This window comes from Ylistrum balloti, unplaced genomic scaffold, assembly GCF_031769215.1.
Source record: "Ylistrum balloti isolate Yb309-2 unplaced genomic scaffold, AGI_CSIRO_Ybal_v1 Utg369908, whole genome shotgun sequence".
Lineage (NCBI taxonomy): Eukaryota > Metazoa > Mollusca > Bivalvia > Pectinida > Pectinidae > Ylistrum > Ylistrum balloti.
In genome coordinates this window covers 556,039-582,776 of record NW_026782032.1, presented here as the reverse complement: position 1 = coordinate 582,776, position 26,738 = coordinate 556,039, and the positions used below count along the sequence as shown (strand labels likewise).

Genomic DNA, 26,738 nt, shown 5'->3' with positions numbered 1-26,738 from the left:
AGTGTTCAAGGCCTACAATGTATGGGTGTTCAAGGCCTTCGGTTTCATTTGATAGTTGTGTTCTTGTATGAGAGTTCAAGGCCTACAATTTCATTTGATCGTTGTGTACTTGTATGGGAGTTCAAAGCATGCAGTCTGTTTGATGATCAGGAAAATGTATACTGTACAGAGTAGAAGTTGTAATGAAGTAAATGCTGGATATATTAGACTAACTGTAATGAATTCTTTGTTGTCATCTTATATCACCAGAATGTATCAATCATTGGGATTAGAATTACAAGATATTTGTTCCTTAATAACAGTCATAGTTTTAAATAAAACAAAGATTTTCAGATCTTCAACCAGGTATCCAGGCTGTTTATCCAATCCCAAAAACATTTTACAATGTAAATAATTTATAATGTATTCTTAAAATATGTATTTGTCTGATAACATTTTCTTATATTGTGAATATTTTATAAAAATAGAATATTCTTGTATCATAGATATGTTAGATATGTAGCAGAATGTTTGCAGAATACAGAAATAAAGTAGAATGTTCATAGAATATGGATTTAAAGTAGAATATTCGTAGAATATAGATATGAAGTAAAATATTCTTAAAATATAGATGTAAAGTAGAATATTCCTAGAATATAGCATTAAAGTTGAATATTCTTAGAATATAGCAACAAAGTAGCTTATATTTAGATTATAGATATAAAATCAATAATTCTTGGACTGCAGATTTAAAGAAGAATATTCTTAGGGTGTAGATATGAAAGAGAATATTCTTAGGGTGTAGATATGAAAGAGAATATTCTTAGGGTGTAGATATGAAAGAGAATATTCTTAGGGTGTAGATATGAAAGAGAATATTCTTAGAATAAAAAGAATAATGTTGAACACTCATAGAATATAGAAATAAAGGCAATCATTTTTAGAAAACAAGAGATTAAGTCAACAATTCATGGAATGAAAATATAAAAGAAATTATTCTTAAATTTAAGATATGTTATATAATTAACATATGATCGTATAATAAATAATATTTTTATAGAATAAACTAGAAATGTAGATTATACCAGTGACATAATTCACTAGGAAAAAAATTGTATTTACAAGGATCTACTACCTGTAAGTACAAGTATTGATTACCTGTACTATCAATAACCTGTATTTACAGGTATAATTTACTTGTATTTACAAGTATTTACTACCTGTATTTACAAGTATATTTTACCTATATTTACAAGTATCATTTACCTATATTTACAAGTATTTGCTACCTGTATTTACAAGTGTCATTTACCTGTATTTACAAGTATATATTACCTGTATTTACAAGTATTTACTACCTGTATTTACAAGTATATATTCCCTGTGCTTAAAAAGATATATTACCTGTAGTTAAAAGTATATTTTACCTGTATTTACAAGTATATTTTACCTGTATTTACAAGTATATATTACCTGTATTTACAAGTATATTTTACCTATATTTACAAGTATCATTTACCTGTATTTACAAGTATTTGCTACCTGTATTTACAAGTGTCATTTACCTGTATTTACAAGTATATATTACCTGTATTTACAAGTATATATTACCTGTATTTACAAGTATATATTCCCTGTGCTTAAAAAGATATATTACCTGTAGTTAAAAGTATATTTTACCTGTATTTACAAGTATATTTTACCTGTATTTACAAGTATATATTACCTGTATTTACAAGTATATTTTACCTATATTTACAAGTATCATTTACCTGTATTTACAAGTATTTGCTACCTGTATTTACAAGTGTCATTTACCTGTATTTACAAGTATATATTACCTGTATTTACAAGTATTTACTACCTGTATTTACAAGTATATATTCCCTGTGCTTAAAAAGATATATTACCTGTAGTTAAAAGTATATTTTACCTGTATTTACAAGTATATTTTACCTGTATTTACAAGTATATATTACCTGTATTTACAAGTATATTTTACCTGTATTTACAAGTATATATTACCTGTATTTACAAGTATATATTACCTGTATTTACAAGTATCTTTTACCTGTATTTACAAGTATATATTACCTGTATTTACAAGTATATATTATTTGTATTTACATGTATATATTCCCTGTGCTTAAAAAGATATATTACCTGTAGTTAAAAGTATCTTTTACCTGTATTTACAAGTATATTTTACCTGTATTTACAAGTATATTTTACCTGTATTTACAAGTATATAGTACCTGTATTTACAAGTATATTTTACCTGTACTTACAAGTATATTTTACCTGTACTTACAAGTATCTTTTACCTGTATTTACAAGTATATTTTACCTGTAGTTAAAAGTTTATTTTACCTGTATTTACAAGTATAATTTACCTGTACTTACAAGTATCTTTTACCTGTATTTACAAGTATATTTTACCTGTATTTACAAGTATATATTACCTGTATTTACAAGTATCTTTTACCTGTATTTACAAGTATCTTTTACCTGTATTTACAAGTATATATTACCTGTATTTACCAGTAAACATCACCTGTATTTACAAGTATATTTTACCTGTATTTACAAGTATTTCTTACCTGTATTTACAAATATATGCTCTATGTATTATATGTACAAAAAACATGAATCCAATTAAAACTATGAATATTCACAAGAATATTTGCCAAGTTACTGCTACCAAAAATCAATCAGGCGTATAGAAAAGTGATTAATGTAGCATCCATTTAATAAGAATTTTACATCAGTGACGACAGTCAGAAATATTTAGATAGGAAAAGATTTGCCATCCCGCACTAAAAAAAAATCATGAAAAGGATTTTGTCTGGATTTTGTTTAGTGTAGAGCTGCCAGGGTGATAAATAACTATGTAGTTTATATAAAAATAGGTTGTAAAACAAGCCCTTTACATACAATTATTGCTTCTGTTAGTCACAGTTTTGAGATAAGTTCTGTTTTCATCAGCATTTCCTTTTATTTATGTATGTCGTGACACTCAGATTAAAGACAACCAAGTTCAGGTGGTGATAAACATCTCCAGAAAGTTTGTCATTAAACTGACCGGTCAGTAATCCATTAAATTATGATCAGTTAAATTTCAAAGTGAGATTATGGCTAAATGGGAGTATTAAGTTGTGTGTGTAGTTGTCACTATACTGCCAGGATTTATATCTTAATGGGTAAATCACTAATCAATGGAGTAAAAACAATATATATTGAAATTTGCTGTAAGCCTTCAGTGTACCATAAATAATCATGTCTGTCGCTATAACAACCATCGAGAAAATGAAAATATTACGAAAAGCGAAGACTAATTACTTCCCAAACCATCTCTTCTACTGATTTTGCAAGTGCTCTAAAAAAAATCCATTATTTTTTTTTATTGTAATGGACAATGCAATATTTCCTTTGTCTGGAAATATTTTGATGAGCATGCACGTCATGTAGAGAAAATGCATAGTCAACATGCATTACATATCTGTGTAGTTTCATGTACACATTTGTAAGTCTGATTACATTGCCGTTATTTAACACATCTGGTTCAGTTTTCTTGTTTACAACCACGTACAAATACACTATTAACTAAGGCTTTTCATTTCAAAACTGACCCTGCAATTTTTTCCATTCATTACCATGAAAGACTTTTTTCTTAAGGTTTTGTCTATAACAACAAGGTAATTATGTAAAACCTGATTGATTTGAAAACAAGGTCTTATTTCATAAGACGTTTCTTAAAAGGTTCGTCTTAATAAGTTAATTCTGTTTCAGCCTTTCTTGGCTGGTCATTAAACACTGTGGTGGTATGTCACATTATACACAGCTTATTAATATGGTTTTGATTGGATTTAAATAGGAAATTTTGCAATAAAACATAATGATACATGGTTCTACCGTCGGCCTAGTTTTGACAACTAGAGAAAGGTTGTTTGTTTTGGGTAGCACAATACTTTATTTTAAGGGATCAAATATGTTGTTAAAGGGTAAAAGAAAATGTTTGATTTTAATCAGCATTGAATATTTATTTGGGCCAACGTTTTGTTTGAACATTGTAATGATGCTAGTTCCTGTCCTGTCACGGGTGTACTCATTAATAAATGGTCAGAGCTTTTGAACTATTGTTCAGTATTATAATGTAAGTAAATATGTCGCTGGAATTGTAAAGACAATGAAAGGCTTTTCACTAGCCAGTTAGAACAATACCCTCCAGGTATACCAAGGTTGGAGCTTTAAGATCACTATACAAATATGAAAGACTAAGATGTTTTAAGGAACAAAAGTTGCTTGATTGGCAAACAGGGTAAACAAAAGGGAGAATAAAATTTTGTTGGCGTTCCTAGCTGCCTGAATAGGTCTGCGCTATTTACATTAGGTCTCAGTCCCATTGTTTGGCTGGCTCTAACAAATTTCTTAAATCAATTTGAAATCTCAAGTAGCCTCATTATTAAAAGGAGTTTTATCTGGTGCTCAGGAGTGGAAAGGATATCCCCTTCGTAAAGAAAGAGAAAACTCAGGTTGTCCTAGGTAACCATTATATTCTAGCTTTGTTTAAATGTTTTCCCCTCTGTAGAAAGGGAGGGGAGAAGTTTCTACTTTTTATCTATTCATATTCTAATATTTGGCTTTCGTTGTTGATAGCGCATTTATGAGTTTGATTGTAATGAATGGATAGACCACATGACTCATAGGCTATTCTACAAACCGGGTTTTGCATGCTTTTATAGACAAATGTATATACACAACAAAGATGAGGCAAATTACATATGAACGAGTTGTTTCACACCGGGAGAACTAGAGCGGGTTAAGTTTTAAGGAGGTGTTGAGGAGATCAGATCGAGAATAGGGAGAAAGCAAATGGCGATTGGTTTGATTATTAGTGTTACGTATGTACAGTGAGAGGCTTCTAATCTTATGTATGACCTCCCGACTACCACAGCATTCAGCAATTGTGTAGTGGTATAAGGCAATGAATGACTGGCTACTATTGGCAGTGGCTTGTTGTGTGTGGTACATATGTCTGATTGTCATTACCACCGATAAAGAAAAATTAAAATAGTGAAAGTTGTGATGTGTCTATGTCGGTAATGAGTGGAGCAAGTCGTCACGACCAGTGGGCTGAAGAACAGGATGACAGGAACACTAGCTTCAACCTCACTCACGGGTAAGGTTATATCACTATCTCAAACTCTTTATTGTAGGTTTTTTAATGGCAGATATTGAGTTTAGGCTAAACGGACTTCCTTCATGTTCAATGATTCGCATGGGTGGTGATATATATATACCGTAACAGTGAGAGTTTAATAGTATATATACACACACACACATATATATATATATATGTATATATAGAAGTAAACTATATATATATATTTATATATATAGGATATACACTCTAGTTAAATGAGTACTTTTTGTTTCTCTGATTTCTGTTGTATAGAGGCACCTACCATTTTCTGCCGGCTGTTGCTGGTTGTCGGTGAAGGCGGTAGTTTAATATCTGATATAAGCAATAGATAGGTGTTGGATTGTAGACAGTATGTGTGTGTATGCTGACTTGTGTCCACACACACACACTCACTGATAGCTAAAAAAGATGTGGCACAGTGGCAGCATATGACTACTAGGTCTACACTGTACTAGAACAGACTTCGTCTTGATGCTGTGGCACCCACACAAGTCGCAATGATGATTTCCCTGTCTCGCCTGTAGCCACTGCGTGCCCTCAAAAAAAAGCGACAGTAGACAGATAGGCAGACGCACATGGAAGTGACTCTCTCCCGCAAATGATGAGGGTGACGGCCGACTTGTCAATCATTACCTGTTGTTGTCACTTCATTGATTTATTTGCCCGTCTGCTTCTTCCATATTTATTTTTCACTGTTTCAATATCCTGCTGAGCAGGCAAAAATAATATTTTGAATATATTTTTTTTATATGTACCCAAGCCATATACATTTGTATGAAAATGTGACCTTTGAGTTGTTATGGCGGTCATGCAGACACAAAGAATGTGCGTATACCTCACGACCTGCTTCCATCGTCACTGTTTTATCAGCCATATTGATCTGCTGATCAGTGAACGCTTTTGCCTAGCACTACGGGCATGTATGTGATGCATTAATAAAGCCGTACATAGGAATTTAGATGGAAATTATAAACACATACATATATTGTCTGCGGCCTGTCTCAGGCTTTTTTGGGGCTTTAGTGGTTTTAATGAGGGAAAAAGAATTGATAAAAATTCAAAATGACATTTTCATTTTGTTTTATCCATCTCTAGCAGACACAGCAAATTAAATGTATGAAATTGAGATGTTACAGCGCAGACGTGGTAAACAAGATGAAATTTAAAACAGTTGTTTGAAATTGTGTTGACTTACTAGAATGCAACATTTTATAATAACTTTTGGCAAAAGAAGTAATAGAAGAATCAAATCGTAAATGTGACATGGATAGAGGTTCTGAGAAAGACGGAAATTCTACAACAGTAATTACCCTAACAATTTCTAATGAGTGTCGCTGTTTGTTTCACATCTGAAATTGCATTGCACTTTTTGTTCCTAAAAAACACCTAGTGGGAATTATGGGTAATCATTTCCATTCCAAACGTTATTGAATTATTGATACAGAAATAAAATATCAACACTGTGAGTTTGACACCACCAGTTGTAATTAAACGATCTAAATTAGAACCCACTCGGAGGCCAATTAACCGCAAATTCACAAAATGTACTTGCCGGTGCAGACCAGTAAATTCCATTTTGATTGCATTTTAATGAGACGCCTGGACAGATGATAATTTGCAGGAACCATAAATTACATGTAATTCTAGCAGTAATTAATTCCAGAGCACTTATTACCATGGTGATTGGTCACCTGGTATCTCTTTGTTGTATCATACATTTCCTTTCCTATCTATCTAGTCTTTGTGGAGACAAATTGACCCTTGATGACCTGTGTTTCTACAGGGAAACTTTCTCTAACATATTTCATAATTTTCTCTTCTAGGGATTTCTTGTGTAATTGGGTATGTCCAACAATGGTTTCATAGAGTTCCTGTAGTTTTTTGGGATAAAAATTAATATTTCATTGAATGCACTAATCAACATTTTTTTTATCCGTTATTGGATAGATGTGTAAGATAAAATTGACTGGATTATGACATCACATCCTAAAACTTATATCCATCATATCAGATTATGACATTAGGACATGGAACATATCTGGCTATGGGTTATTTAATGAGTGTATCCAGCTGATGCAACAGGTCGGGCAATAACCAGGTTCATCTTTAAATATAGTTTTCTTATTCTTCACAATTGATTGCTGCTAAAAACAGAGTCAGTAATAAATCCTCACTAGAATAGTTTTAAATGTTCTTCCATACATGGTAAACAATATTCTATGTATGGTTACACATGAAGTTTCATAAACATTATTCTATATTTGGTAACATCCTAAGTTTCATGAACATTCTTCTATATATGGTCACACTTTTAGTTATATAGGTATTATTTTTCATGCAGTAGACACTAAGTTTCATAAACATTCTTCAGTTTATGATAACACCTTGATTGATGTTGAAATATTCCATGTACGCAGTTTCTAAGTAATTATATATCATTGTTAAAAATGTATATCTCTCAAAACAGACTGTAGACGAGTTCAATATTTTAATGACGACAAGTAACGAGCTAAGCCAATGCTTTATTTTAATTATAAGGCCATCGTCAAGATAATGATGTCAAGGAAACTGTTCTCACTCAACTGTCATGTGACAACATGAACTTCTAGTCAGCTCATAATTTAGATGTATTCAAAGGAAGAGTCATGCAGGAACTCGGAGGGGGAGGGGGGGTGGGGGCCCAGAGTCACGAACGTTCATTTATCCATCAAATTCGCATAGATTTCCAACAAGAAACTTACAATATTGGCATTAAACATTTTTTAAATATTACAAGTTAAAAGTTTTGAAATTAAGAAATGAAGGAATGTTAATGAACCATAGTAAGTATTCAAAAGTTGAAGATAGCAACTTAAAGTTTTGAAATTAGGTAGTGTCAGCAAACAGGTGTAATTATAGAAACGTTGAAGGTAGCAAATTAACATTTTAGCTTATGGAGCGTTTGTGATTAAAAACTCATTGCCAAGTGGCTATCTTTATCATCAGTGAACCTCTGGGCAGGACTGGGCTGTTTTCAGAGATCAGGGCACACTAAATGAAGTGTTAACACATTTTTTTTTTCTCTCTATTTTTTGCTCCTATCTGGGTTTACCTATGATCAGTGTTGCTTTTCCCGTTTATGATATCCACACCTTGTTTGTCAATAGCAAAAAGATAAATACATTTTTCTCAATATAGTTTTGAATCTTAACACAAATTCTAGTTACATTTCAAAAACATAATTTTTAAGTTTTACATGTATGGAAACATTTCGAAAATACTAATTTAATTATCAGCTTCATCAACATTTTTATTCATCACAATGTTCAGACTTTAGAAAAGAGAAAACATGTGTGTTTGTTTTTTACCAGTTAAACAGAATCTGGTTTCAACATGCCTTGTCCTAAATAGGTGTCAATTATCAAACAAGAAACACCAAACATGCTATTTATACCACAGACAAAATTAGGAATAACATACACGTTTTATGTTTGATTAAGGTCGGAAATGTTGAGTAGTAGGTATCTTAGATAAACAACTCTTGTTTCATTTCTAAAGAAACTGAGAATTGTCCACGCTGTAATTGTGGGTAATAGGATCGTCCTATGCTTTTTCTTATCTCTTTAGGAATTTCTAATTAGAAGTGTATCTATGATGGACACATTAATGAACATTTATAATTAGATCGACAGTTTTCTTCAACTCTACACAATAACCCTCTGATTATGTCAGAACAATCACATTCACTGACGGTAATTATATGCTCAGAAATTGTCAAAGTTTTATTTTCATTGAGATCACAATACAAATTTCTTTCTATCGTCAGATCAGAATTTAAAACCTCAAGGATGTCTGTTTAGGAAACTTAAACGATAGGCTTGTCTACATTTTCAAAATTAATTACTTTTTAAACCTCCATGTAGTGTTAAGTGTACCTTGTTGTTGGGCTCGGACCAGAATGGTTGTCTGTTCCCCAACTAGTAATTGTAATTTGTTAAATGGTATGAATAGCCTCTTTTATTTTGTTTGAGAATGTAAATACGATCACAGCCAAAGTCATTATCAGGGCGACACTACTCTAATAATCAATGATAAATTTCATGAACCACATTGTTCGGTGGGTGTCAGTCTGTTTAGGACAATATAAAACTTTTATTAAATGAAATTAAGAAAGACTACAAAAAAATCGCTAGATTCTTTGATAAAACCATACAAATCTATGATGACTCGAGATTCTTATCAAAACCTTCAAATTTCTATAGAAAATTGTGAATTTAGGCTACAAAATTTGTTTTGCATAAAACCCAATGCATACAATTGACTGTATTGCCAGTGTTCTAGGCAGAAGACCTTGTGCAAACATGGGACAGAAAAACCCCCATTAATTTCATTTATTTATTCATTGTAAACGTTTAAAAATGCAGTTTGATGATGGGAATACTTAAACAGTCAAAATCAACTTGAGTTTGAAAAATAATGAACATTTAGAAGTTTGGCAAACATAGAAGTCATCTATTTTGCTTTTCAGGTGAAAGAAAAAAACCAAAGCCCCTGCACATATTTATGAGAATATCTTTTCACAATCACCGATATTAAAGTTACACAGGGTGCTAAGAATACCTAAAATGGATCCACAATGAGGCTTGGGTCTGCTGGTTTGATTACTGAGCACGAAACATGGTTATAATTAAATACCAAAACTGGGCACAAGAAAAGCATTGAGCCATGCTTGGTGGATGTTTCCCAGTGTTTTCCAGGCTATAGAAGCTGGCTATCTAAACATGTTCATATACAGGATTACCCTCAAGCTTAATGGATTTTTGCCTAAATGATGATTTTTGAATACAGATATGTTTCCCATGTGAACAGGAGTAGTGAGTGAAGATCTTTTCTGAATTAATTAGCTGAGAAAAGTTTAAAAGGGACTTTACATCGGCAGAGTTGAGGCATTATAGTGCTGGAAGGGGGAAACTGCTTATAAACCAAAGAATCGTAAGAAATTAAAGTATTCATAAAGAACAGTATAGTCACATAAATACAACAGCTGGGAGCTAGTGAAAAGTTTTAAGCAGTGATTGTCAGAATTTTATTACATATATTCATATGTATATTGATTGGATTAGGGCGAGAAGGAGTTGCGTTTGAATTGGATATTATCTTGTATATGAAAGGGACGACCGAAAGATTGGGGCCAAGCACGGGTGTCACATTTGATAAATCGCCGGCTTTAGTTAGTAATTTACTTAATTTCACTTTCATTAAGAAAAGCTACATTGATAATGTATACTTAACTTGTGTCTAGAAAGGTGTCCTGCGATAAAATTCAGAAATTTGCTATTCCTTATATTTTCGAGTTTTTAAACACTTTTTGATCGAATATAAAACTGAGAGGTACATTAATGTTATGTTATTTCAAGAGATAAGAAGAAAAAATACATTTACCATAGGTATCTCTTGATCTAAAAAAGCTTTTGTGCAAATGAAACTTTTGACACTCACTGGAGGTTGTAGTAATTACACCATCACTATAGGCGATATTTAATTTAGATATGATACGAAAAATCTTACGATATTTTTGACTCTGATGTTACCAGCGCAAGAAGCTAAAATTAGCTCTACCTTTCATGCCACAAAGACTGCTATATTCGAGCTTATTAAATTTGCAGACAAGGAGTGTTCAGGAAAGCGTAATGAAAAAATGTATATTTAGATGAATACATATATATGTATAAAAATGAATGTTTACTTGTGGCATTGCAATTACATGTTGTAGAATAAGCTTCATTTCGTAAGACATGTATTGAAATTGAGATGCATTCCCAAATAAGTATATTTCTATATATATTTATATATTACATGGCAGACAAATAGAAATGACTGAATTAAATTATTGATGAGAAGAAGAAAAAAATGTACGCCACCGAAACTTGAAAAAAAAAAACGGGGAAAATACGTTTGCGCAAGTATGGAGATAATTTTTTTTGCCCGAGACACATAGGATTGGATGTGTAGTATTTTTTGCCGCAGACATATAAAAAAAATCAAGGTAAATTATTGATAATATCAAAGAAGTGTGTCATGATAGGGGTTTTACAAGTGGTATATAGGACTAACGTAAATATGGCTGCCCTGACACTGAGTAAGACAGACGGACTAGTTTTATGAGCTGCGTTGTAGCACTCCAGGGATTACAGTTTTTGTTATGTACTTCAACCATTAATGTCCGCATACAGATACAGAATGGGGGACCAAAAAGGATCCAGGATACTGTCTGCTTGGAGGTGTGATGCGATGGCCCTCAAGGACAGACACAAATGAAAAGTAGAGGAATAATACTAGCCATTAGTTTTCCTGTTGTGACCTTTATTTACTCTCAGTCATTACAAGGTCATCTGGTATAAATAGACGGTAGTGCAAAACACTGGACAAAAGCTTAAAGTGATCACTTTAGCGTTGTCTTTTGGATGGCTTTGTCTCAGATTGTACAATGTGATTTACATATCATTGATGCATTGACCTATAGATGGCAGCACTGTTCAAGCTAAAATAGGTCACGTGTCCATCAGTAGCAGTTGAGCACTGGGCCATTCTACAAATATAGTGGGCAACGTCTTAGTGTCAACTGACAGCCACTGTTATTGTGACACAGTTCTGTGTCAGTCAACACAGGTTGGGCCAGTACAACAGCTCTTTGACATTTCCAAATAAAATTGGCTATAAGAATTCCTAGTCCATTGAAATAGGAATCAAATTGTTTATCATCAACACTTAAACATGTGGAAATATATTTATAGTTGATAAACATAAATAAAATCACTCATTTAAATCATAAAATTAAATAATTATTTTTTATAATTAATTATAGGAAATAAGTTAATTTTTGATATAGAAATCAAAAGAATTCAAAATTTCAGCTTAAATAGAGAACATTTTTTTCCCATTATCTGCTACTCAGGATAAACTGTTTTTTTAAAAAGAAACCTACAATGTATATGGTATGTTAATGGCGTAGTTATTTTCTTTCACTATGATAATCAAGTTTTTATTGTTAACTACAATGTATACTTAAGTAATTTTGCTGACAATTTACATGCATGAATTATTCTGTAGGGCATCAACTTGTGAGAATTGTAATAATTATGTAGGTCATCAAGGCTCTGTCATATTGATTTTTTTACAGAAGATACATCAGAAATATCGCTAGCATTACACAATGTAAAATATATGCCGAGCTTTAAGGATTGGGGATGTTGTCCATTGTGGAATGTAACTATACCACATCTGGGTCGTCAATGTTTCAGTCAAGATTGAAGAAAAACACATTTGATGTCAAATATTGATTTTTTTTTTTTTCATGGCGAGTTTCCTTTTTTTGGACCGCAAATTGAGAATCTTATTTCACTGTCATTACAGACTATAGAATTCTGTAAATCAAGTTAGGTTTGTGGCGGGCATCTCTGGATTATAATTATAAAATTCTGTAGTTTAAAATCAATGTCATTTCTAGATCATGTTCTTTTTATTATAAATTTGGGTGAAAAACTTCACCCCCAAAAAAAGATATAAACTATTCATACTTAATCTCATAAATTTTACTTTAGTATCAACTCAAAAAGTCATGGATTTTTTCGGGAAAACGAATTGTAATGATCTGCGTTAAAGGAAGATTGGGTAATTGAGAAATATTTTGGGAGCAGCCAGGATGTGTTTGGTCTATATAACAACAGTGTAGATATGTAGGTATATAATGCTACACAATATGTGTGAGTGTATTGATTTCCTAGTGCAGCATCAACCCTTATATGTCTCTGCCACATAATATACCACTGTAATTTGGAGCTTTTTCATCACAGAGCATGGAAATACTGTTTGGAAATTGAATCAGTCCCTCACTGTGTTTTCCCCAAGCTTGCTCCAGGTACTGGTATAAGTCTGCTTATACGTCTCAACACTGGCTTCATTAAGCCACTCATTTAATTCCTTAGGAAAAGAAATTGTTGCGATACAATCTTTGACCAAATATGGACATCTATATACATATGACCATATATGGTGGTATTTAATTTATGTTAATGTCCCTCCATTTTGATAGTCTGTATATTAATCTCTAATACAAGAGAAAATGCAAAGTCGCTAATACATTTTGTTGAAATTTTCTGTATCATCCATACGTATCTGTTAACTTTTAAAATGATTTTAAAATTACCAAATCAAATTCCTAATTTTCTGTCTGTATATTCTGATGATAACCATGAAAATGAAGTCTATTACTTTTATGTAATTTTCTTGAAGTTGGAGCAGAATTTTTTTTTTTATCAGAGATCAAGGATTCAAGGACATTTACTGTAAAGAAATTAAGGGGTGTGTCGCTTCTAATACCTATACTTAAAATATAGCACCTGACAGTCTGTTTAATGCTGCCTCCGATAGCAATTAACACTTGAAAAGGAAAAAGATGTCTTAGATATCTTTCTGCTGTATCTGTTAATTGCATTTTTCAGACGAAATTTGAAATATTTGACCCACTCGTCAGAGCAAGTGGAGAATTTCTAGTAATAGATATGGATGTTGATTCTAAAACAAAGAAAAAATAAACAAAATTTTGGTATTCCATTAATGCGTGTTTCAATTGAGGTTTGATTGTGTGGATAAAAAAAACAAAGACAATTGCTTGATTAGACAAGGTACATTTTACAGGTTTCCAACAGCTTGTATATATCAGATGCATGGCCCTCTATTAAGAAGAAATTTTAACAGGAGTGTACAAGTATGTAAGATCCAGGTGTAGGGCGCAGACTAAGGTAGAAACCAGGTAGGTTTTCAGGTAAATTTAACAGCGAGAACAAAGAAAGGTGAAAGTACATCAGGTTTATACAGTCTGTATTTAAAATCTGGAAAACAAAGATGGCTGACCATTCATGCCGTGAGGTTCCAGTCTCCACCCACTTGTCGGTGACACTTGTTTGATTCTGTTGATAATTTAATGACCGACCAAATTACAATCAGAAATGGTGTGCAGCAGAGCGGAGAAGATTGTCACAGCTCCCATACCCCCTTTAGTCTTGAGGCTGCTGTTTAAATCACAATGCTATTTAATGAGAAAAGCGGGATGCTCTGTACTCAAGGTAACCTTTAATTCTATCAGGTATTATTTAGCAAGGGTACCCGATCACAGCTCATTATATTGCTGTACAGGTACATCAATCTAGGCCCTGTCACAAGGTACCTGTAGGGGGCTTTACCTGGTCTTCCTTAGCAGGCGGAGTCGACACCGAGACATTTTACCTATCACCATGTCCAGATCTACAAATTAAATGGCTGCTCAATGAAAAGTGTTTCTTATTACTGAACTGTAAACTGATGTCTACCTGTGTAGGTCAAGGGTTGCGTCAAATCTCGTCTCAGGTGATTAGCTACCTGTACTGATTATTTTTCAGAGGGGCAGATCAGGTAACCCACCCTGATCCCCCATACCCAAGGTCAGATTAGCGGCCTCTATCAAACCTGTCTACCCCATAAAGAGACTTAATTTGGAGAAAGTCGCTACCCGAAATGGTGATGACTTAGCTCATTGTTTTCTTGGTCAACAATAGGCATTCAGAGTGAAACCAGTCAACCATGAGCAATTTAAATTGGGACCTAACACTGGCTATTTACCATAGACAAAAGACAGGAAACAGGTTCTTCACAGCCATACAAATCTAATGACGATTTTACTTGCTCTTTAATTAGTGCATCCTAAGGCAAATTTGCATGTTAAAAGATGATTGGCTAACACAGCCCCCAGCCATGATTATACCCCGGGTCAACTATAGCGACACAAAACAATTTACTTAAGAGGTCTAGATAGGCTGTCGGTAAATAAGTCTGTTTTAGTACGTGTGGGTGTGACTCCCCACATTACCACTAGTGCTGATTGTAAACTTGTCGAAAGTAGAGAAAAAAGTGTGTGGCATGAAGCTAAAACAGAAAGCGTGGAAAGTGTTGATATATAGAGGCCTGCTGTGAGGAAACTTATCACTGTTATTAACATTCATGGATTAGCACACAACAAAAAGTGAACGGTGTTGAACAAACAACTTTTAATACATACACCGTATTCATTGAAGGGAGTCCATGTTTCCTTCATCGAGTGTTACATTTATTAAGGCTGATTCTGTATCGGAATCAAGGAAATGAAATGAGATCATGCCATGTGCAGGTAAGTTGTTGTGTATGCGTGAGGTGTGTGTGTGATTGGACCAGGATAACCTGTCAGTAAATGCTTTGGGGGAGAGGTGGGGGGGGGTGTCTGCCTTATCTGTGGAGTTGATGTGGTAAGTCTGTAATTATCATTACTATAGCATAAACATTATATATATAAAAAAAACAGGATCTACGCTTACTGTATACACATGACGTATGTGTAGATCTTTCAGGTTTATAAACCACTAGGTTTAAAGATGTTTTTCAAACTTCAACACTTGAATATTTTAGTTAGCGTCTTGTTTATTACTTATGTTGATATAGACATATAGATATATATTTATATACTTTGACTTTATGGGTGAGATCCAGTCAAAGACCAGTTATAAGATGAGAATGTGTCCTTTTGTACAAACTTTGAGAACTCCACCCCCTCCCAAGTTTCACCGACAATATCATAACTAAAAGTTTCTGTAATATCACAACCGAAAAACAAACACTCTCACTTTTTTAAGTCATACCTGTTAGATCCGCTTCCCAACCCTCATTACTTTCACTTGAAATACCCATTAAATCACCCTACCCCATCCCCATCACTCTCACTTGACATACCCAATAAATTTCCCCACCCCACCACATCACTCTCAGTTGACATAAGGGAAAAAAATACCAACCATACCCCCATCAGTCTCACTTTACAAACCTATCAAATTTCCTTCCACATCCCCAATCACATTCACTTGACATACCCATTAAATTCTCCACCCCACCCCACCCCGCCCCATCCCCATCACTTTCACTTAACATACCCATTGAATTCCCCACCCCACCCCACTCTGTCCTGCCCCATCCCCATCATTTTCACTTGAAATACCCCTTAAATTCCCCACCCTGCCCCCATTACTCTCACTTGACAAACCCATTAAAATCCCCATCCCATCCTATCACCATCACTTTCACTTGAAATACCCATTAAATTCCCCACCCTACCACACCACACACCACCAAACCCCACCCCACCCAACCCTGCCCCATCCCCATCGCTTTCACTTGAAATACCCATTAAATTCCCCACCCTACCACACCACACCCCACCCTACCACACCACACCCCACCCCACCCCACCCAACCCTGCCCCATCCCATCACTTTCACTTGAAATACCCATTAAATTCCCCACCCTACCACACCACACCCCACCAAACCCCACCCCACCCAACCCTGCCCCATCCCCATCACTTTCACTTGAAATACCCATTAAATTCCCCACCCTACCACACCACACCCCACCCCACCCCACCCAACCCTGCCCCATCCTCATCACTTTCACTTGAAACACCCATTAAATTCCCCACCCTACCCCCATCACTTTACTTTATAACTTGTATCCATTAACACTAAATTCCCCTAACAAACACAAACACCAAAACCACCTCACAGTAACTCCCTTTCCACAACACAGGGACACTATAAGCTCCCTACAAAAAACGACACAAACCTCTCCCAATCATAGCATGCATAAAACTTGTCACTATACTCCCAAGCCCCAGTACACATACACCATCACAACAAATAAAAAAAAAATCCCCGGGCATCTGACACACCCTAACTTCACCACCCAACACCAACTCCTCTTCTCCATAAAACTAACTCCCCTCTACCACATAACTAAATCTCTTCTCCCACAAAACTAACTCCCCTCTTCCACAAAACTAATGCCCTTCTCCACAAAATTAACTCCTCTCTTCAACAAAACCCTCCCCTTTTCCACAAAACTAACTCCCTTTCTTCACGTCAAAACTTCCCACACATATTACTCACACAAATGGTGAATATGTATTTTACCTTTGTGGATGTAATGTTCTTACTTACACAAGGATGTTGTATTTGACATATTACAATTAATTATTGAAGCTAATTACCTGCTTAAAACACAGACAGGATTGACAAGCTAGCATGTTAATCGCATGATTGACTGTCAGCTATTTCAGTAAATTATCATTACAAAGATGGAATGGGATGTCAGAATAAATTCACTGAATTGTTGTCAGACAAGGACTCCTAATTATTTAAAAGTCTTGACCATCCATAAACAAATTCCTCGGAGGGGTCAGCTGAGAGGTGAAACAGGTTGATGGGAGACAGGTAGACTGCTGATTAAAGATAACTAAAGCAAAGCTCTTGTTGATTAAAATTATTTTGACAAAGATTATAAATGTGTGACTTCCTGTGTATGAGTGTTGGGTATGTGATGGATCTAGCAGCCTATCTAGAAACAACACTGGAGGGGTTCTGTGTATAGTGTGAAGTAGGCTACTCCAGCCCCAGGTACGAATGACTAAGTGTAATTAACCCACTGTAATTGGCAGGTCCGCATTACCTTGATTAATGGCAAATGAGAAAAAAATAGCTTTCTCTCTTTTCAACAAAGTTCAGAAGAATGAATGGGGGCTAATTTAGGGGTTTTAAGTATAGACTGGAGAGTTGTACATAAAACAATCTCATTTCAGGGATTACATATTCTGCCTATGGCTCACAGGTGTTATATAACTTACCTTGAAGGGCTTACCTGTACCACCGACTAATTGTAATGAAATGTCACACCTTTAATTGGACAGCATTGTTTTCCCCCTGGCCACACTGTCCATTGTTTAATGTTAAAATTAGATGTCTTTGTTCTGATTGGTGAGTTATATAGACATTAGCACTGATTGGCTAGTATAAGGTCACTAATTGGTGTCCATGTTGTTATAACTCACTGGGTGTCCAGCTAACATTATTGTTTGATTTTTAACAGGGAATTGTGAGTTTTATTCAGCCAAACCTTTCACAACACAAAGCGCTTTTGAATAGACACAAGATGATTCCTCTACTACCCAGTAAGACATTTATATTTCTGTTAGATGTTCTTCAGACTAGTATTCAAACACTTCTGTATGGATGTCCTGTCTTATTTTCATATTTGCTTTGGATTTACATTAACAGATAGGATGTGTTGAGCCTTATCTTTTCTTGGCATTACAAGCTGTGAGTTTTCATACATACATTTCATTTTATGTTTCAAATATAGAAGCTGAAGGATTATATCTCTAATGTTAGGTGTTAAATGTTCCTCTCTTTTTTTACCTGTTGATTGTCTGTTGGAAGGGCTGGGTCTGTCTGGCAAGAAATCCTTGGTACGTCAGTACAGGTACGACTTCTGTTTCAGACATGCTTGTAATTTGTACATTAATTTTGCTATTGACAACAGTTCTGTTGTCATGGTAAAGAACAAAGCTTGTCAAAACTAATGAAGTAAAAGTAACGGTTTACTGTTTCACACTTTCCCACATACATTTATCCTTCACCAACCTATTTAGATTGTGTAATAGTGTGACAAGAAATGGTCAGACCTGACACATTGTTAATATCTAGATACTCAGCTGTGGTACGATGTATTACTGCAAAAGACAGCCACATTCTGCAAAAACAGTTCTCAGTGAAAATGAGAATAATTAGATTCCTTGGTATGTATAGACTTAATGTAATTTTTGCAGTATTGATTTTTCAGTCTGCAAGTCGCGTTGTCATGAAAATCTCCCAACAGTAGACTTTTTATATGAATTTATGTTAGAATTAACAATGGTGGATAATTCATTTCTTATGTTATCATATTTTCTACTGCAATCTGATTCATGGGAATGCTTGAAATCTTATCTGAATCAGTTGTGAGTTTGTAACTATTGCAGTAAATGTGTTATTTCATGCATGGGGGAAACAGAAGCTTTTTTTTTTATTTACTGTTTTTCTGTGTCCAAATCTATGGTCATTGAAAACACAGGGTCAGCAAATTAATTCAAACTTTGGCTAATAGCTCTGCCAACCAAACGTTTGAGTTTGATTACAGAGATATATACATTCTATAAATAGATATGGTGCTTGGGAGGTTGGTGGAGGTTACTGATGCCATTTTGTTTATGTGTTAATAGGAAAACTAAAGATAACAATCCCATCTGAACTCCAGGTTAGAGATGGTATATTTTCAATGGCGGTATGACACTCATCATAGATTGTCTGCTTGCAAGAGTCAGCCATTTTGATGACCTCTGTTAGAGTAGTTTTGATCTGTCTGACATCCCCAAATCATAGACCCACTCTTGCATCCCTAATGTTGCTTATTGGATAAGCCAAGCCTTTGATCTGGGTGGTACTAATACAATTGTAGGGGTGAAGTGGAGCGAAATTGTCATTGCTTCCTCCGACATCCCATAATATTGGCGCAGACAAACGTAATGGATTACTATCTACACAGTTGATGAATCATGAGGTTTTCATTACACTGCCTTAATTTCTGAGCAGTATTCCATGTAAAGTTTTATCATCTCGCATACAAGTAAAATTTAAGCTGTAACTATCATATGAATACGATAATTGTACGTTGATTCAAAACACAAGCTCCCGGTTATAGTCTATGAATACCCATGAGTGCTCAGTGCAGCCATGTATAACTTTCGATACCACTCGGTCGTAAAGATTTTTCTGATAACTTAAATTGGTGTTTATGAAATGGATGTAGGCATATACAAATATATATATATATAAGTATTATAATTTAGTTTTGTGTTTTGCATACAGATGTCTAGCTCCGTGATAACAACTACAGCCCTACCAGGCATCACAGTGCTTTACACTTCCTCCAAATCTAGCACTCCCTCATTCTTTCATTAACTAGCTGTCATGGATTCTTAATGATTTCGTAGTTACTGACTCCAGAAAATAGCTATGTGTTTGTGTAGATGAGTTTGGCATCTTTTAATTGTTTTCTATGTTCATTAGTCTGTCCATGCTGCTGAAGTATTAATTGGAATTTTTTTATTGTTAACATCTACGTGTCGGTGACTGGATGACAAATTACATCATCAACGTTTATTGCTCATATCGATATTTATTATCATGATTCAATTTTTGCCTCGTTTCTTGTACATACAGAAGCAGAGCCATTCTTTGTTTTTAATTATTTAGAACAATAATTTGAGTCTCTTGGGAAGGAAAAGTGTGTGACAAGATGTGTTATTTATGTATATGTTGTATAGTCGCAGGTTCATCACCATTTTTACCTCTTCCTAGTCATTAGCCATTCATCTTTTCTCATTTACCCTTGGTATTTTTACCCTTTTATGGAAATGCAAATTTTGTACCTTTTTGTTGCATCCGGCTATATAGGCCAAGCACATATCACATGACTAGTGTGGTGGAGACTTAATAGCAAGTCTGAATACTTAATGATGCCACATAATTTGATTGCAAAATAATTTTCCAACTTTGGAACAGATCGAGATTGACGCAAGAAACGTTTAATAGTTAGAGCAGTAATCGCTATAGTTACAATGGGAATAGGCATCAGTCAACAAATTGAGAAATAATTTTGTTTAATATTTCGACAAAGGATGCAGAGTTTAGGCCTATAATTGGTATAAAGTAGTATGGGTGCCATTATGTGCTGGTTGGGCGGAGTCCCGGCCACAGATCTACTATATATACAGACTGGTGCCAAACAATGAAGGGATGCTCAATGCCTCGGTGATGGTGACCGCCTTTCATTAAAAGGCGACCACCATACCATGATAGATGATACAACCAGCTTAATTTTCTACATCAAGAACAATTACATAGAATTGTCTGGCAATTACCGGCATCCTGGTCATTAACTTTTATTATCCTTCAAATCTAATTTACCCAAAACGAGGAAATGTATCATATTTCCATAGCAGTGTTAGCTCTTTCTTCCTCAAGACGGTCACTGTGGCAACATAAATAGTCATTTTATGAAAATAGGAAATATATTGGATAAGATGGTATATATGAAAATGCCATCATCAGGCGAACATTGGAAGAAGTTCTTTGGTTTATAGGTCTCCAGTTATACAAGTTAGGAGATGTACAATTTTCTTAGCTCCAAAAATCAATAACAACAGTCTGTACAAGTTCATTATAACCAAACTTACTTTAAACTGGTAACAAAGAAAACGCTCGTATAGATCAGGCATAGATAATTGTATTACATATATATAACTAAAATACAAGGTCATAAAAACACACTGCTACAAAATAGCTGAGGAGAAATGGCTGCATTGATCGTTTCAGTCTAGATACAGACACAGAATCTTGATGCTTTATAGACATATAATCAGCGTAGCAAAAATGCCATCTGACATTTTCCAATATTGGTTTTTATTGGAACAGCATGAACTCAAGTCTTCATTCTGACCTGGACTGTGATTTGCGTAATAAAATAAAACAGATTACGAAATTATCAGTTCACGACAGGTTGGCATGCTACTTGTAAGATGGGTATAGTAATAATGCTCACCCACAACTATAACGAATGAGTGTACCTGGCTGGCCAGACATAATGATAGAACAATTTCTACTTACGACCAGCAAGCCCCATCACTGGCCAGACTCGCCAAACCTGGACTCGTCTGCTCCACTGTGTAGCCCTATTAAACACTGTCACACAAATTGTTCTCTGATTACACGAATTTATAAATGTTGGTTGGATTTTTGCCTCAAAAAAAAATCACCATAAAACTTCAACATTAAAAGTTGCCCGTCCATTGTTCTAATATAAAAATAAAGCCCTTCTCTTGAGCTTTGGATGTAATTTGCCAGTCTGATCAGACAAGATTTGATATGTCTATGATGGCAAATAAAACCTTATGGCCCCAACACTGACACATCTCTCTTTTTCTGGCACATAACAAACAAGTGTTTTTTGACCGCAATATGATCTGCGTTTATGTGGGCTGTTGTCTTTTTGTTTTGAACACGATAAGGTGTTCGGTTGTCTTTTGTGTTATATCATAGTAAGTTGTGTTATTTTCTCTGGTTTGATCATAAACAATTGTACTGCTGTCTTTGTGTTTTGACAATACGTAAGTGCAGCTTACAACTAATAAAACCAACAAATATTAACAGATTAAGTTTTAAAATGAAAAAGAAGAATTCCAGCTCAACCTAGTTGACAAACGCACTTTTCAAAGAATTACTAGAAAATCCTATTAAATTAAGAACTGCGAAAAGACTAATCTTTTCAGCTGTGATTCTCGCACACTTGATTTGATTTCGTAAAACATGAATACAAAATTACGCTAGTTCTCATTAAGTCATGTTGATATCAGAGTTTCTGGTAAAAGCACATAACTGGCTAGTTTCTCTATTTTTTTTATTCTTTTTTTACCCATGATGCTCTAGCTTTTTATTTCTAATTGGCTCGGAGATTCATCATCATCATCATCGTTGATAGTAAGTCCAGGAATAGAATCAATGGGAATTCAGTCTGATTAGATTATTTCAGCCTTTTAAGGGAAGATGTCGGGGCAGCTTTAGTTATAATTGTTGCAATTAGGCAGTTGCAATATCAAGCCATTGACTTGCAATCACTCGAAGATGTATTATTTTCTCCATCAAGTACAACACTAGCTTGGCCTAATCTGATGAACTTTTTTCTCCAATCGATATCTCCGCCATTAATTACTAGATGTCTATTCCATGGAATTTTTGGACAGAAACAAAATTTTCTAATCCAAAGCGAAGGTCTTTTGTCTCGGGATGTAGAGCAGAACAAATTGAAGAAGAAATAATCAAGTGCTCTGGTTACAGAGGTATAATTGTGCATCTCTTTGCATTGCGGTGGTATCTTCTGCAGTGCCTCCACTGAAAACAATGTTGAAGCCGTACAGAAAGTGAGCACTGCGATATTGGATGAAAAACTGTGCAGACAATGTCAGTAAACTGTCTGCCCCTAATTGCAATTTTGTTTGTTACTAGGGTAATTAGATTAATGTAGATTGCGCATCTCGAGGAATTGATGAAGCAGACCATTAGTTTTGTGAAACAAAAGCGATGCCTTTCTGCTGCTGTTACTGCCATCCACCTTCTGGTGCAGTCAGCAGCAGAACAGGCAGATGTCCTATTGAAGGCTCATCATGGCCATGATTTAGACAACAGCTACGCAGCAGAGAAAGCAAACAACAAATTAGGAAAGAGGGAAAAAATAGACCAATGATATGCCCAAAAAAAGCAGAGGAAGTGATTGTTTTGTGAGCTCATTAACAACAGTTAAAGACAAAAGAATTTCCTTAATTGTCTCAGAAGTTTCAGTGCAGTTTATAGAGTGCATTGTCTGCATCATAGGGTGCATGTGTCTATGAGTGGGTTTCAATGTATATAAATCTCCAAACAGTTACATTGTCATGGTGACATAATTTTGTGTCAATTTATCAATAGACATGCTGTTTTTCAAGGGATTGGTTTATTGGGGGTGTAAGTCAGTCGAAGTTATTTGTAAATAGGCCTTAAAATTCAAAATCTCATAAAAGTTATATTTGGAAAGATTTAACTGCTAAACTGATTTATTAATGCCAATATGAATTAAATATTACACAATAAGCAGTTATCGAAATTGATTTATTTTTTTTTTTAAGAAGAAAAACTAGTTACAATTTAGGTAGTGTTAATGCTCTACTATATAAGAGGGAGTGCTTTATGTTTTGTATGTCTGGTGCTAAGTCCCAAAGACAGTGGACATAATTACATAATTAAAAACAGCAATGTAGATGGCGCCACCTGCAAATTTCGAAATGGTTGCTTTACTTCCATTAAAGAACCAATAATGGTCAACCGATGTTCGACTAGAAATATTCTCTGCTTTAACAAAATGTCAAGACAAATTTCTTCTTGCATAGCCATGACATTGTGCGTGCTTTTTTTTAGATACAATTATTGTTTGTTTACAAGGAGATACAAACACAATTAACAAGTACTAAGGCTTGTACGCAAATAGCCAATGTCAGAAGTCTTAGACTCTAATTTCTCATTACATTTTTAATTTTTGAATTATGAGTTATTTTTTCAATGAGAGGGATGGCTCAGTCAGTTACAATATTGGTTAATGTAACCTCAGGTGAACACCCGAGATGCTTATTGCGATGCTCCCCAGAAGTTCAAGCTTCTTCGGGAGCTTAAAAATGGACCTACCTCTCTGTGTTTACTTGGTTGTGTCTATCAGCAGGACTTTTTAAGCTTATTGCACTGGATGGTGTGTGACTTGCCTTCTGTATGTTTTTCAGTGAGGCAACCACCAGCTGCTTCAAGGAGAGCTTGTTTCAAAATGGCCCTGTCTGTTTACAGGACAATAAACCTCGCAAACAAAAAAAGTCAATGACATTTTAACCGATTTTAAATCAGATCTTCATTTTTTACTTAATTAGTAAACATTTAAAATACAATATCATTTTGGTTTGTGCAAAAAACCATTGCAGAGGAGATTGTATGACTGAACAAGCTATTTCTGTCAACACAATAACATATTATTTTATAAGTCCTCCTACGCAGGACAACAAAACTACCAGAAAGTGATAGCATATCTGTTCTCTGATTGGATTTTATAAATATATATATATATATACTCATTAAATCAAAAACATATCATGATTTTAAGATATATTATTATGTGTGGGTTTAATGATACCATAGGTGAAGAAACAGATGATGTGGATTTTTCACTCCTTCACAATCACAGGTTTTTTAAAGTGAGACAACATTCCTGATTCAGAGTTATGCTGGTTTACACTCAGGAATGATAATAAATGGTTTACTGTTTGGAATATGGTGAGGGGGTTAACAGTTCTGTGCTGGGAGGGGCACTGGGTAACTCTACCAGTGGGTAATTCTACCACTGACCAGAGTTGTGTGTTATATCTACAAGAGATATCAGCCAGACAGTTGTAGTAGGTGGAGAAGTTAGAAAGGATTAATATATAGGATCTAGATAATGAGGAGGGGGAACAGTGGTCCAGTATCACGGGGGTACATGTATGTACAGCAGCTCGAGGGGGTGAAGGAATGTACTCGCTGTGAAAGAAGGGTCACGGAAAGGCTATCAAGGGTAAACAAAAAAAGATTAATTCCCATACTGCATGCTGCATACTTATATTAAAGGCCGCCATTATCTTGAGAATCGTTATAAAATGCTGGCATCTGTTGCATTGTCAGTCTGACAGGGGTCAGCAAAGCAGACTGTATCAACTTTCACCAGATCAGAGAAACATACTGATTGGTGAATAATGCTACTAGTCTTTTGTTTCAAAACCAGAATGCAATTTTCCTAAATCTGATCTTTTGATGTGGTTGAAGGTGGAACGAATAACTTAAACGCATCTGTAACTAGGGTATATGGACCATGTATGGTGGCCGTCTCCACCGGATTTCTGCTGGCATACAGTTTCAAAAATGATAGATCTGAGTACCACAGAATAGAAATATTTAGCAAGAATAACAAAAATGAATTAAAAGATATAAAAGAAGTGAATTTCTAAATGTGTTTATTGACACATAAATCTAACAAAGAGATAGAAATAACTCTATATTTACACTTTTATTTCAAATCAGCATTTATTAATTTCAAAATTTTGACAGTTGCATAAGAATATATCTTTCGATTTTAAAACCTGTATTATTCATCATAAAGATGAATTTCTCGCTGTAGTGTCTAGCCTGTTGATAAATATTACCAGAGGAGCATATTTACAGTCCTCTAACATTGGAGGATAATGCCATAGAGAGGATTCCCTAGCCACTCTCATTCTCCATTTCAGCAATTAATCTGCAGATGTAATTTAAATGGAAAGTTTTTCCCAGATAATTCTGTATACAGAGACACACAGTTCAGCCATTTTCTCATGAATTTTGTAAACTACTTTGTTTTTGATAACTTGAATCTGTTCCTGTCTTATCAGGGAAATTCAGATTAAAAGCAGTGATAGCTGGTGTAACACTTCACCGACACATAAATCACCGGGCCCAGATCTACTCACTGAATGGGCCTTGCAGCCATATTTAATGGCGCACACTTTCACCAAGGGATTAATGAGGCTAGAGGAGGGACGAATGTATCTGTTGATTTGTCTTTAGGTATACACTAAATGAAAACACTTTGTAATGGGAGAGAAAGACTGACCCGTCCTTGAATAAGGCTGGTTTTTGTTATAAAGTATCCAGAGTTTGAAATATGCTCCTTTTAATGACTGGGTTTTTGGTTTCTTTTTGTATTGTTTTGTAAATGGGTCGGGGCTTGGCTGTCATATCATTATAAGCTGACAGAAGAAAATTTCATTTGATTACAAAGAATTATGGGATGGTTTCTTTCTTGATTAGGGGGCACCCAACAGGTGATCTTTTATATTAAATTTCTTTTTTTTTCCTGCCAAAGTTTGTTTAAAGATTTTATCTTTTTATCAGCGTACATAATAAATGTGGGATTCCCTTGGTCGGTTGTTGATCAGCTTTGACTAGAGTGTACAGGTGAATTTATTTACATAAATAGAGCATTATAAAATTGTTCTTCACCTGAG

The 26,738-nt window shown here is 34.7% G+C and overlaps 1 protein-coding gene across 1 annotated transcript in view; it reads left to right on the top strand.

Moving 5' to 3' along the window:
• Positions 1–26,738, top strand: part of LOC132546717 (zinc finger homeobox protein 4-like) — a 39,712-nt gene that overhangs the window by 3,238 nt on the left and 9,736 nt on the right. The gene's annotated exons all lie outside the window — the stretch shown is intronic.